This window comes from Gavialis gangeticus, unplaced genomic scaffold, assembly GCF_001723915.1.
Source record: "Gavialis gangeticus isolate Ggan-Ray unplaced genomic scaffold, GavGan_comp1, whole genome shotgun sequence".
NCBI classification, from domain to species: Eukaryota; Metazoa; Chordata; order Crocodylia; family Gavialidae; genus Gavialis; species Gavialis gangeticus.
This window is the reverse complement of record NW_017729025.1, coordinates 93,671,609-93,685,297: the sequence shown is the minus strand read 5'-3', so window position 1 is coordinate 93,685,297 and position 13,689 is coordinate 93,671,609. Positions and strand designations below refer to the sequence as shown.

At 40.1% G+C, this 13,689-nt stretch overlaps 1 protein-coding gene across 9 annotated transcripts in view; it reads left to right on the top strand.

Moving 5' to 3' along the window:
* Positions 1-13,689, top strand: part of RAD51B (RAD51 paralog B) — a 764,912-nt gene that overhangs the window by 261,066 nt on the left and 490,157 nt on the right. The window lies entirely within an intron of this gene.

Below are 13,689 nucleotides of genomic sequence, written 5' to 3'. Positions count from 1 at the left end.
GTGGTGGAGCGGCTGATCGCCAGCTGGGGTGGGGTGGGGGGTGGGGTCTAGACGTGCTAGCAGCAAACCCAGAAGTGCCGCCGGTGCTTCTGTCAGGGGTGCATGTGCACCCACGTGCACTCCCTACACAATGCCAATGGATATAAATTTAAGGCATACATAAATAAATGTTTCATAAACTAGCTCCCCATCTAATAATCATCCCAGTCCTTCCCTTTCCTACAGTAGCTGGAGTGTGGTATGCCTGAAAAAGTGGTGTTAAGATGTTATCAAAGAAGGAAGGAGAAAACATTAAAATAAATCAATTTCAGTATGATTGGTAGGGCCCACCTCCTTTTGAATAATTGCTGTTTATTACCTATTGCTTTCTGTATGCAGGACTGGATATCCCCTCACTGTTTTCATTCCCTACCACATGTCACTGTGACCTCCTCCATTTCTGGCCCTAATCCTTGTCTGTTGTTGAGAATGTACTCAGTCCAGCCCATAAGGTGATGTGCATGAAAACAGCATTCAGCAACCCCCGTTGTGTTCCTTTGATCTGGGACCAATTGTTGGGTCAGTCTCCCAGCATAAAAATTAGAGCAGATTGAAGGTTTTTCTGAATTATGGTTGCTTTTCAAAGAATTAATATAAAAAAGGAATCATTAGTATCCTAAACCTCCTTTCTTCACACCACCTGATGGCTTGCAGGGAGAAGGTTAGAATATAAACTGTTGTCTTTGTTTTGCTCTGTTGACAGATTCTCTCCCTGGGACCCAGATTTCAGTCAGTGACTACAGGCATATTAAAGCAACTTCAGTAGGAGAGAGTTGAGAGAGTTCCACCCACAAATGTTTTGTAGTCTTGTTGGGTTGCAAAGGAACCTAAGGCAGCCACATCCAAGTTAAAGCACTCTAACCACTCCGGTATTGTGTAAGGTGGGGTGGCAACACCTCCCTCTCCTCCAGGCTATAGTTTGTGAGAAAGTGTTGGCTAATTACCTAACTTCAGGAGAGGTTTCACAGCTTAGAAACCTAAAGGCATGGACACAAACAAAACAATTATACCTATTTGAAAGGTGGGAGAGACTTACCATGTGGAAGGCTGATCCATTGCAACAGTCCCATCCATGCATCTGCTCCATTCTGCAGCTGGTGGTAGATAAATGACAGTGATTTAGCAGCGGTAGCATTCAGGAGTAAGTGGCTGTGGTTTAGGTTCTGGGTATTGCAGGAGCAAGCAGATGGACAAGACAGTTCCACTACCTCATATTGATTCATGCATATGAGTGATACATTCCTTCTGTTTTAATTAAGCATTATTTTTTGTCTGTCCATACCCTGAGGTGCTTCTCTGCAGCCTGGATTTGGGCTCCTTGGCACATCTATTTGGCTAGCTTAGATGGCTCCCCACTTCCCCCAATCTGCTTGCTTTGGCGGATCGCATTTGTAGGCACTAGGCTCTTTCTGTGCGTTGTACAGGCAGCCTTAGGGTCTAGATCCCCAAAAAGTAATTTCAGTATGAGTTACATATCTAAATACCTGTGGGGATCTGACTTGTGGCTGTTCGTTTGGCTTCTAGTAGGCAGCAGAACATCTGAAAATGAAGTGGTCTCACTGCTGAGCACTGAAATGCCCAGGTCAGTAAGCCTAGGCTGCCGCTGTGTGCTTTGAAGGGTGCCTCAAGGTGTGAGGAGATAAAGCAAATAGGTGCAAGCTCAGGCTTGTCCCTACCTCCACTGCCCAGCCTTTCTGCATGGAGGTAAGCAGTGTAATATATACATTAGTTTTGAAATTGGGTACCCATTAATTCACAAAAGTTGTGGAGGGGTGCCTCAAGTCCAGAAAGGTTGAGAACTAGTGGCCTAAGTCCTGTTTTAAAATTACTCCTTTTTATTGTTGAAAGAGTTCACATCTCTTAACATTTATTACAGGCAGGGCTGATAGCAGTGCCAGTTATGGTGCCCATGATATGGAGAACAGTTCACTCATTGTTTAATAAGTGTTGGTCGATGATGGATCAAAAGCCTTTTCCCCCACTTTTTTGGAGAAGTGCAAATAATTCCAGCAGGGATCTACCTCCTTATAACCATGTCGTAGACAGCACCATACCCATGCAATAAACAAAGTAGACATGATGTTTATAAAAATAATACAAATATTGTTGATATTCTTTAGGCTGGGATAAAGACACGGACTGGGAGTGTGGAGGGGACCTGTAGGACTGCCTGGGCAAATACGTGGAGAAGAGAACCTTATGGAGCAGAGTGCATGACTGACCAAGTAAGGGCAATGAAAAAGAAACAAACCAGGGACAGAACAAGTTAGAGGGGAAAGGACAAAAGCCTGTGCCCACTTCTTTCAGGGTAGGGACTATTTCCTATTTTGTTTTTGAAAGCAGCCTAGCACAATAAGCCTCTATCCCTAGTTTGTTCTTTAGGCACTGCCATGATAAACCCTGTGGCACTCTGTGTGTACTCCATCTTTGGCATCGGTCCACAAAAAGGACAGTAACTTATTTGAGCTGTTATTTTGTTTCCTCCTCATTGTTCAATGTGTAACATCTTATGTTATTTTGCTGCATACTCTTGGAATGCTATTCTGAAAACAGAATTAATTTAATCTTTACTGTGGTGTTACTGTGGTGTTCGTCACTACTCACGGTAGTATCTAAGTACTTCACAGCCTTAATTTTCATAAGATGGAATAAGATGTGAAATTGAGTGGTATTTTTCTCATTTTACAGGAAGGGAACTAATACACAGAAGGTTTAAAGTGAAATAATATCCAATTATTCTGGGGGGCCATTTTGAGAAGCCTTGGAATGCCTCGTTTGTCAGAGAACTTAGTATTATATATTTTGCAAATCTGACAGCCAGGTCCCAAGTCACATACCCAGAGAATGAGGAACATGCAATTATTATGTCCCCTGTATTATTCAGTATACCATTTCCAGCTTCTCCAACAAGTGATGCAAAATCTGACAAACAGATGCATCTCTTCATTACACAATGGTAGTCCATCCCAGATTTAGTCCATCTTGTACACTGAATAAAGCAGGAATCTGCAGGGAAAGCAGTGAGTGATTATGTAATTAAAGTTTGTCTTGTAATGTTAAGTCAAAAAGGGATTGAATTAAGGTTACTCAGAACTGTAATTCAAGCATTTCCAAACTTGTCAGTGCTTGGTTTTTAACCTTTACAGCATTCTCTTAATACTGTTTTTATATTTAATATTTCCATATACAAAATCATATGAGATCAGGAGGATATTTATTTAAGAAGCATAAGATAATAATACTAATTGGCGGAGACATAACTGCAGTTACCCAGGATATCAGAAGCAAATTCATCCTCAGTTGAATTCCATTGAAACTGAGCCAAATTTATCTAGTAACTGGAATATCAATTATGGGAGCTTCCCACAAGATAAAATAGCATTTATACACATCTGTATCACTTAGAAGCCTTCAAAAATTATGTTTTGACAATTGCAAATTATAGCAGAAGAGCTAAGGAGCAAAAAATATTTTTTTAATTCATTAAAAAGCAAGTAATAAATCCAACTTAATCCATCTTTGTTTGGTTTTTTCTCTGCTCAGCTGGCCTGCAGGTGTAGAGAATTTTGGCTGAGGTTCCAGTGCACGGAGGCTGTAGCTATTACTAAAATTCACTGGCATACATTCCTCTTGGAATGCTGCTGATGTCATGGAAAAACAGGACCTTAGTGGTAACCCATAACGACCAGAGCTACAGTCAACAGTAAATGTTACCTCCACCAAGATACTCGATTTTAAAGAGACTTAACTGGATGGTGCCTGTCTGCCAAAAATCGTAAAATTGTACTTATAGTTTTACCATAGTTTTGCTAAAAACACCAGCACATTGATGGGGCCTAGCTATGATTTTCATATGTTTAGTAAATGGAGAAATAATTCTATTTAAGTCTTTAATAGACAGAAGTTATGACTCTTTCCACCATCTAAAACCTTCTGGCTTTTCAAATTACAGAACCACATTAAAATGTTAGTTACAAGGGCAATGGTAATGTAATTTTCATATTTAAAAAAAATAATTTCTTGCCAAAGCGTATGTTTATTCAATTCAGAATAGTGCATTGGTTTCTCACTGTAGGGTTGATCCAGATGCCTCAGTTGTGCATGCTTTTTTGTGGGGTCTGTTCACAGCCTGTAGTTGTACACACACTTGTGTTTACAGGGTCACTTTTGAATACTGAACTGCACCTAATAGTTTGTTATTGAAGAGGCATTAATTTGTTTGATCTGCATGCCTTGACTTGGTTTTCTTGTCTTGGTGCAAGTATGGCAGTACTGCATTTCTGAAAATCATACCACTCTGATGCCGTAGCATAAAGCTGTGATTGCACTTGGATATTGGGGAATAGAGAGCAGAAAAAATGTTGATTAGTTGAAAAGGCACTTAGGCCATGTACTTTTAACAAACCCATTGCATTTCCTGAGGTGCTTTCTTATGAGAGGAGTTCACCGACTATGGTCCTGTAAGATAGTGTGCTCACATTATATGTTCTTTAGCCTGGCTCTATTCCAGTTGATTTTTGCAGCCATATCAGGCATGTCCATCATGAGATAATTGCAGTTCAGGGAGTTCCTTCAGTTGGGCAAGAGCTGGTGTAGAAGTTTCTCTTCTCTCTGCCAGCACAAATCTCCTCTTCTCCCACTGCACATGTACACATACTGAGTACAGGAGACAATTTGATACTAAGTCCAAAATGAATTCAACACAAATCTAATGTCCCCTCCCCCAAAAGGAAACGGAGGGATGCAAAACAGAGTCTGAACGTGGCAACTGAAAAGTCGCAGTGGAGATACCAGACAGTTCAACCTCCATGGAGACAGGATTTTGTGATGTCTCAGTAAGAAAACTATAGAAGAAATGGTAGTGACAAGGGTTGGCTCCTCGGGTGCATTCAGATTTTTACATTTCCTTTGACCCCTCCAGCTCCTATTTGCGTTTCATCCAATTTTGGGAAAGCTCTGAGGAAAAGGGGCAAGTGGTATTGTGTTAGGGTGTCATCGTGCGTGTATAGTTGTGTAAAACTGGATACTCTGCTTAGAATCATTGAGCTAACAGGATCAGATCCCAGGAAGATGAAACCTTCCTGTGACTGGCATATATCATAATACCCCAGTGTTACTGGGGGCATAAGAAAGGGCCACAAAAGTCTGTTGTTTTACTCCAGGCCTAAGTACAGACAGTTAAAAAACCTGAGGCTGAATTGATTCAATCTTTGTAGTCTAACCTGCATAGACTGAAGCGAGAAGCAATTCAGTAAACTGAAATTGGCAGATAGAAATTCAGTAAACCGATTTAACCTAAATCAGTTAAGTCTGATACTATATCCATCCAGGTTTATCTTAAACCAGTTTTGGCTGTTTTAAAAGTGGTTTAAATGTGCTGAACTTTTGTTGTGTTACAGATTTGAACTGGTTTGCAATCACTTACATTGGTTTATGTGTAATTTCTGCCCTTAGCCTGAGGGCTAGCTGATATGACAGGTAGCATGGTATGTTTTCCCTTCCCTTAAAATTCAACAAATAGAGCCTGCAGCTTTGGTTATTCTTTTTACAAGTTTGTATCTACATTCTTTTCCTTTTTTGTTTATGGGCATCCTGAAGGAGATTTGGTTTCTTTCAAATCATTTTCCAGGCAGCTTTTTCCACATAAACCTTTTTATGTTCTTTGATACAACAATATGGACAACCTTGGTGAGTTTAAAAGCACAGAATTCTTTCCCAGCTTCTTCAGGGTCTGCTATATTTTTTGTATTCTCACCAATTTTTCGCTGCTTCAGTACCAGTGAGGGTCACTGGTTATGTTCATTACCAGTGAGTGTATCTAACTCCTGAGTGGGATCCAGTCCCTCTTGATTTAGCAGGTAAGGTTTGTATGCAGAAAACAAGAACAGTCCTTTTGTTATGGAACTAGAAAAGTACTGTTAGGTCACCAGTGGCGTGTTTCCACTTTTAATGGTATTACTAGATATGCCAGCATCACATTTTCTGATTATGCTTGTGGAAGTTAGTATGATTAGCTGTTCCATACAGTATTGCCCAGCTGTACTGTTCCTTCTATTACAGAATTTCTCAGCCTTTACGTTAAAGATACATTATTGTCAATAGGCTTTCAAATTGCATGATAGAGTCCAAGCTACTTAACAGAATCAATAAAGATTAATATTAGAAGCTTAAATTGGGCATATTGCATTTTATTTAACTGTGGTGTTGGTACAAGGGAGCAAATGAGTATAAAAATATTGTTTTCTCTTTTCTTACCATTTTCATCTGAGCCTGGATACATTCTTTGCTTGTCTTCCTTTGTGTATTAGCCAGGAGCTTTTCAAAACTTGAGCAGAGCATATAAAACTATCAAAAGTGCCTCTTTGATTTGAGTTCTAGTTTTTGGCTTGTTTAACAATAGTATGTAAATATAAAGCTGTGTTTATAAAGTCAACACTTCACTCCAGGGAACTTTAAACATGATGATGATGATTTAAAAAAAACTTATTGTCCTGTTCTCTTTTTAAATTGTATTTCCTGTCTCATTTGTTTTGATTACCAGAGAATTTTTATGTAAATAATATCTCTGTTACAAGCCTAGAAGTAATTGTATAGTTGCGCAGATTGAATTGCATGTTGTCAATACTATTTCAATTTACATTTGAGCTTTTAACAAACATTAGTGAACTGGACCTTGCCTCCCACCTTCCCCTGCAAGATAGACAACTTCTATTTGCATCTTGTACATGGATTGAGTATTGTGAGCAGAGGTTAAATGAAATTATCTGCCATGCACCAAGTCAGTACCAGAGGCAGGAATGGAGACCCCAAGGAATCTGAATCCAAGCGCTCGTTCTAACTATGAAACATGCTTGCCTGACTTCAGTGCTACTGAGCACTAAGGCTAGGGACAGACATTATACATAAACTGGTTTAAGTGATCAAAGAAACTCCTGTTTTAAACCTGAAACAAAACAGATGTTCAGTGTACATAAACCAGTTTGAAAATGGCTGAAACTGGTTTGAGACAAAACTATTTAAATGTAGTATTAGACTTAACTGATTTGGCTCAAACTGGTTTATACAATGTCAGTCCTAGACCACTTGCTGATTTAAGATCAGCCAGACTCCCCCAGCATCCTGGCATGCTGTGTGACCTGGGCAGAGCTCTCTGCTTCACAGCAGGACTGGTCTCTCCTCTCTGCTCCCTGACTGCAGCTCCCGCATTCTCTGCAAGGATCTGCCTGGCTTCTGCTCCCCCCTTCCCCTCCCCAATCTCTGCTAAGCAGGCATTCCCCTGTCCCTCAGACACCTCTGAGCATTAGCTAGCAGACCACATGCTGGCTACCTCCAAGCTTTGGGACACAGGACAAAGGCAGAATCAACAGGTAGCTGGTAATGTCCCTCTGTTTTCTTAATGGGATGATAAACACTGAGTTAGGGGTGATGAACATTACCTACTGGGCAGGTCAGGAGGGGGAGGAACCCCTCCCTAATCAGAGTGTCCTGGGGGGTTCTAGCCATGCGCCACCTCGGCTCAGCTCTGTGCAAGGGAAGGGAGGGGTGCTCTAGTGCCCCCTGGCTTCTAGCCTGACCACTGCAGGCCTGTGCCTGCATTTCTGGAATGAAAAGGGAATACCTCCAAACCAGCTCAAGCTTTGCAGGTTAAACTAACTTGCAAAGATTGAATCAGTTCAGGCTCAGGCTTTTTGAATGTCTGTCCCTAGCCCACTAGTAAACAGTAGCACTTAATTACCAAGGTAATTCAACAAATAGTGTTCCTGGTTACAAATGAAAATTAATGCTCGATCAATGATCTTATACCTACATGGTATAATATGCAAACAGATTTGACAATTGAATGGGAATTTGATTGATTAAATATTAAATGAAATGCAACTGACCAAAGTGACAAAATGTGTTTAGGACCTGATCTCCAAACAAACTAGTAAATAAAATTCTGCAAGTGAGGAGTCTCTTTGAACTTAATAAGACTGCTCACCCAAGTACATTTTTCACTTGTAGTGATGCTGGTAGGATTGAGCTCAGAAGCTGAAAATAGCACACACTTGTGGCATAGAAAATTGTGAGACAGTGACAGCATTTAAATACCTGCCGAACCTAAACATATGGTAGTTCTGCTTCTCCTCTGGATGCTGAGAACCAGAAAATAACTTGGGCGGGGGCGGTAGGGGGGTTGGGTTTTTTTTAAGAACTGGGTTTTTTAAGTGCATATGAGAGGAAATAAATATTTGGTCTGAAATGACTGTTTTGCAATCTGCTTCTTTAATCCACCAGTTTGACCTATGTATGGCCGCCTATTCACTGAGATTTTAATGTAGCTCGGCCCTGTCTCTGAGGGTCCCAGAATAAGGAGAGGCTATTTTTTCTTTTTTCCCCAGACAGTTTTCTGCATCATCAGACTTTTCTGAGCCAAATGTCTGAGGTTTTTTGATGTCAACAGGGCCTTTGGAGGAATTGAGGGATGGTAATAAATACATTTCTTCTGAGATTTTTTGTTTATTTTTGTTTGCTTTATAATGGGATAATTTTTTGGTAATTTGGCTAAGGGCATAATAGGTACTGCTGCCTTGCAGTAGGGGCAGTTACTTTTTAATCCTACTTATTAATCTTATCTGAACTAACTGGAGAATTATCACCTTCCAGTGCCAAGACAGCATTTCAAGAACAGTATTTTGAGATTGCACAACCCTCCCTGCCTAAATTGCTTTACTGAAGTCTAATGCCAGCTCAGCTGTTTTTAAAAGGCATGGCCAAGCTGTTTTTTTCATTTTATTTTAGTTGCATTTTTAGCAATACACATTATAAGTGAAATATCAATTGGCAGCATATTGTATATCTGAACAATACACCTATTAAAAACAAGTGCAACTCCAACCTCAGAAATACTAGAAGGCAGCAAAAGGAAAATACAATGTAGAAAGGTATTTGTAAAGGTTTTAGCCACAGCAACTTATCTATCAATATCTAGATTAACCACTCCTGCAATAAAGACTCAAGAAATAAATCGTATGTGTATGGGGAGAAAACCTCTACTGGGTCCTCTTGGGGAGGTTCCATCTGTCACAGAAGTAGTGGGATATTACCTCCCATTGTTGTCCAAGCATGGGACCTGCTCTCAAAACTGATTAGTTTAAAAGGATCACTAGAAAGCCACTGGCCTGTGTTGAGATTGTCAAAGCTAGAGAAACCTCTATGGCGGTTTCTGTGGTTAAACTACTTGGACAACTAGGAAAGAATAATTGCTACCCTAAGTATCCAGATTTGGTCATCCAAGTGCCAAAAATGCAATTTATGCACAGTCTCCTGGAGTTATAGTCATGCTTTGTTGTTTGTGTGCAGGGCTGTGCACCTACGAATAGAATGCTAACCTGTGTGGAAGTGACATTTTTGGCATGTGGATGTCCAGAAATGCTATGTAGACAATCAGATCTGGACATGTATGTAACTGGAAAGGGAAAAGAGCATCACCCTCAGTCCTTTGAAAATCTCAGCTCCAGTCTCCATCAGTCCCTATAGCACCTTAAGATTATGTTTCCATTGGAGATGTGCTACTAAGAACTCTGCTTGGGCATGGGTGTCTTTTGGAAGCTCCACTAAAAAGGTAAGGACATCATCAGCTTTTATGGGTTTTCCCAGTTTGCCCACCTCTGCACCCAGCCAGTAACTACATCTCTGAAACTTTCCCCACTGCAGGCCCTTGACTATTTCAGTGCCTTATACCAGTGGTCTCCAAAGTGGGGTGTGCAAGATGATCCATTGGGGTGCGGGAAGAAAATATTAGAACTTCTATATATATTTATATAAATATCCATATATTGGAGGTGCGTGCTCAAAATTTTTTTACTGATAGGGGTGCGTGAATATAAATATACATATATTGGGGGTGCGTGCTCAAGCATTTTTTACTGATGGGGTGCATGATCAAAAAAGTTTGGAGACCACTGCCTTATACAGTCTGGAGGGAGCTGGGGGTGGGTGGTACAAGGGAGGAGTCTGAGCTACTTCTCTGTGGAGGAAGGAAAAGGTGTCGATCAAGGGGAGATCCACAGCCTCCCTTTATGGGTTAGACAATGAAGGATCTAGTTAATAAGAATCAGCTCGGGTCAGTACATCATACCCTTAATCTTCCCTCAGAAGTCGGTTCTAGAGGATTGGGAGGAGGTTCTTTGTTGCTTTGGTTTCCTGTTTGACTGAGGGGATTTTTTACCATTTGATTGCTCAGAGCTGTTTCTGGCTTTGCTCAGTTTGTGTTGCTTATATGATTTTTCATTGTTGCTGGGTGGTCATCATTATGCTTAAGGATTCATTATTGGGACACCAAGTACTCTTTGCGTACATTGTTGTTTAAACTGTTTTTTAAATCTTAGTTAATAAAGGAACCAAAATGTAATTAAAAAATCTATGGTCTAGAAATTTAAAATATGTTAACTATTCAGAGGTAAAAATAACATTTTAAAAATGTGGTCCCTTTTATTTGGCTGTTTGTTTTTCTACCTAAAGAAATTGGCCATAGACCAAACAATTAATTTATTTTAAAATTCCCTGGAGAAAATAGTGAAAAATAAAAAATAGATGTTGCGATGCTGAGGCAGTAAGAGGTTATCTAGCCGGGGCTGAAGGGGAAGGGAGAGGATGAAGAGTCACATGATGTTGGTGTAGGTTACACACACGTATTATATGACTTATTCCTAATGAAAGACAGTTGGCAAAGTAAGTGAGGTTTGTGTCTGTCACATTAGAAACTGGAGCTTTTTTATCAACTCTGCCTGCAGTGACCTTGTGTAACCTCAGTTATCTTATCTATCTGTAAAATGAGTGAAGGATAGTTGCCTCTGCTAAAGTAGATTAGGCCTTGATTTACCTGGGTTATAAAGTGCACAGGAATATTAAGACAGCCAGAGAAAGGTCTGGGGCTAGAACACATGCCTTGCTGGTTTACAGGGCATTGTATGAAGAAGTGTCTGTCCATCTTTAAAAATGTGAGCTGTGTGATACAGGGCAGGTCTGTATTAGCATTTGGAAAGTAAACTGTTCCTTACCTGAGTTTCTAATAACTCCTGAGTAAATTTAAATAGAAAGACCTAAAGATTGTAATGGACTTTTCACTACCTAAAAGGCTGTTTTGTGTTTCTTAAATTGGACAGAATATCTCTTGTTCTGTGGATGCTTTCTCTTTCTCTGTAGAGCAAAACTTGCAGGCTGCTACCTTTCCTGGTCACTTTCAACTCCAGTCCTGCAGGGCAACATCAATGGGGTGTCAGAATTGCCCGTCATCGCTGTGGGGTCTGCGTCAGCAGCAAAAGCAGCCAGATGCACAGACACTGCAGAGATGCTGTAAGACCAACAGCTTGGAGGGAAAGACTACCCATTCACCCCCCACAGGGTTTTCCCAGGGCTCATTATGCCTCTGGCTCTCTTGCTTTGTGAATAGGATCCAACAAAAGTTCAGACTGTTATTAGAAAATGTTATTTTTTAAAGTTTTAGATTCCATTGTGTTCTGCAGAGCCAAGGTACAGCTGAGGCCTTGGGAGAGTATCTTTCTTACAGGCCTCTCAATTTTCTGTTCATTACCGAGTTTGGTTTTGTCCTTATTAAGAAGCTAAGAAAGCTGTAGAACACGGCAGATGAAAAATGTGAGTTGTCAGACATACACTATCAAGTGACAGAATAAACTGGAAGGAGTCAGAAGTTTAAGCCATTTATCCTCTCTTCTACTTCAGTCTCACCCAATAAAGTGTACTACTTAAGGATATTAAATACTTGTGGGTTAGTCATAACTCGCTCTTTACTTTGCATCGCAGTATTCAAAATAACGGTCAATAACATTAAAATTGGTCAGTTGCTTCCTGTAAGTCTAGTGGTCTCTCAGAATGATCTGTGTGCCTCTAAGGGTAGCTTACATCCATTTTCTGCACATTTTATAAGAAATATAACTTTTGCAATATCTCTGGCATAGTACAATAGGAAAAATAACTTTTTAAGAAGATCCTTTCCTCGGTGCTTTGTTTGTGAGATTCATAGAAGCCATGGGAGTGGAATCAGAAATCAGTGACTGGAAAGGTCTTCGTCTCTTAGATTAACTGGTTTGCTCTGGAGGGCAATGCAGGACTGGTCCCTAATGTATAGTTTCCCAGGCTTTTTCCAGTCCAGTATTTAATAACACAAGCAATGGGGCTTGCAGAACTTTTCCTGGTAATGTATTCTATAATTTAATGTCTCACTGCTGTGATTTTTTTCCCCTGATATTACATATCCTTTTTACTTTGTTCTTAAACCCTCCGTTTACTCCTCCTCATAACTATTGGTACCATGGTATTGTCAACCCAAAACATTCAAAAGTCATGATTCAGCTGCTACAGAACATGAGGTTGACTTAAACAGCATGCAGTTTTTAAAAATAATATATTTGGGTTTTTTTTATTGACCAGCTGTCATCATTAGGAGTTCACATTTTCCATCTTCTTTGTAGCTACCAGGGTTAGGAACTTTCTTTTTAAGAAAGTGGAGGTTCTCCTATTCATGTGTAACTTGAGGAACAGGGACTTGAAGAAGAATGTCAAATAATGGAGACTCGTAATAAAACCCTGAGTGTTGGCAGATTAAACTTCCTTTTCCCCATTGATGCTTATGCCCTCCAAATGCTTTTAAACTGTTGTTACGTCCCTCTGAGTCATTGTTTAACTGAGTTATGCATATTTTGGTTTTTACAGTTTCCTTTCACTCCAACTTCTTGTTTTTTGAAGTGTCCTGAGTTAAATGAAAAATTTGCAGATTCAGAAGCTCACTGGTACCATGCAGACAATTGTTGCTTCCTGCTCTCTTTCTCTCCATTGCATATGGGACCCCACATTGTGCTAGGCTTTTGCCATGGCATTTTCTGAGAAATCATGTTCATTGTATTGTATTATGCAGAAAATCACAGAAAAACTTAGTGAAGAAAACATTGTCATGTTTGTAAGTCATTGAATACTAGAAGCCAAAGAAAAGTTTATTTTGGATTGAGGGAGTAGGGCTGAAATTATCCTCTTCTTACTCCTCGCTGCAAAAATAAATGTTTGTTCCCTGAGCATTTTAAGGTGAGAGTTAAAATTCCAAGTGTCTCATTCACAAATTAGGGCTCTACTCCTGAAAATTCTTTACGTGGACGGGGTTCTTCAAGTGTAAAGAGTCCCATTGTACCCAATGATGTTATTCCCTACAAAAGGAACTCTTGTATGCCTGGCATGTTTGCACCTGAGTTTTTTTTAACAGTTATAGAGTATCTACTCTATCTAGGGTGATGACTTCCTGCCCCATGGTTCATCCTAACCAGCAGTTCTCTCCTGATTGTTTGCTCTTCTCTCTGAGCATCTGAAAAGGGAACATTTTGATTCTTTTGTGTTATGGGCTACAACAGAAAGACAGGCATTATATTGGACTACTTCTACTACTCGCATTTTAACATTCATAGAATCATAGAAAATTAGGGTTAGAAGGGACCTCAGGGCTAAGTACAGACAGTCAAAAAACCCGAGGCTGAATTGATTTAGCCTTCCCAGGTTAATCTAAACTGCGTAGTTTGAACCAATAAGTAAGTGAACAGATATTCACTTTTGATTTCAGAAATGCAGCCACATGTCTACAGTGGCCCAGACTAGAAGCTGGGA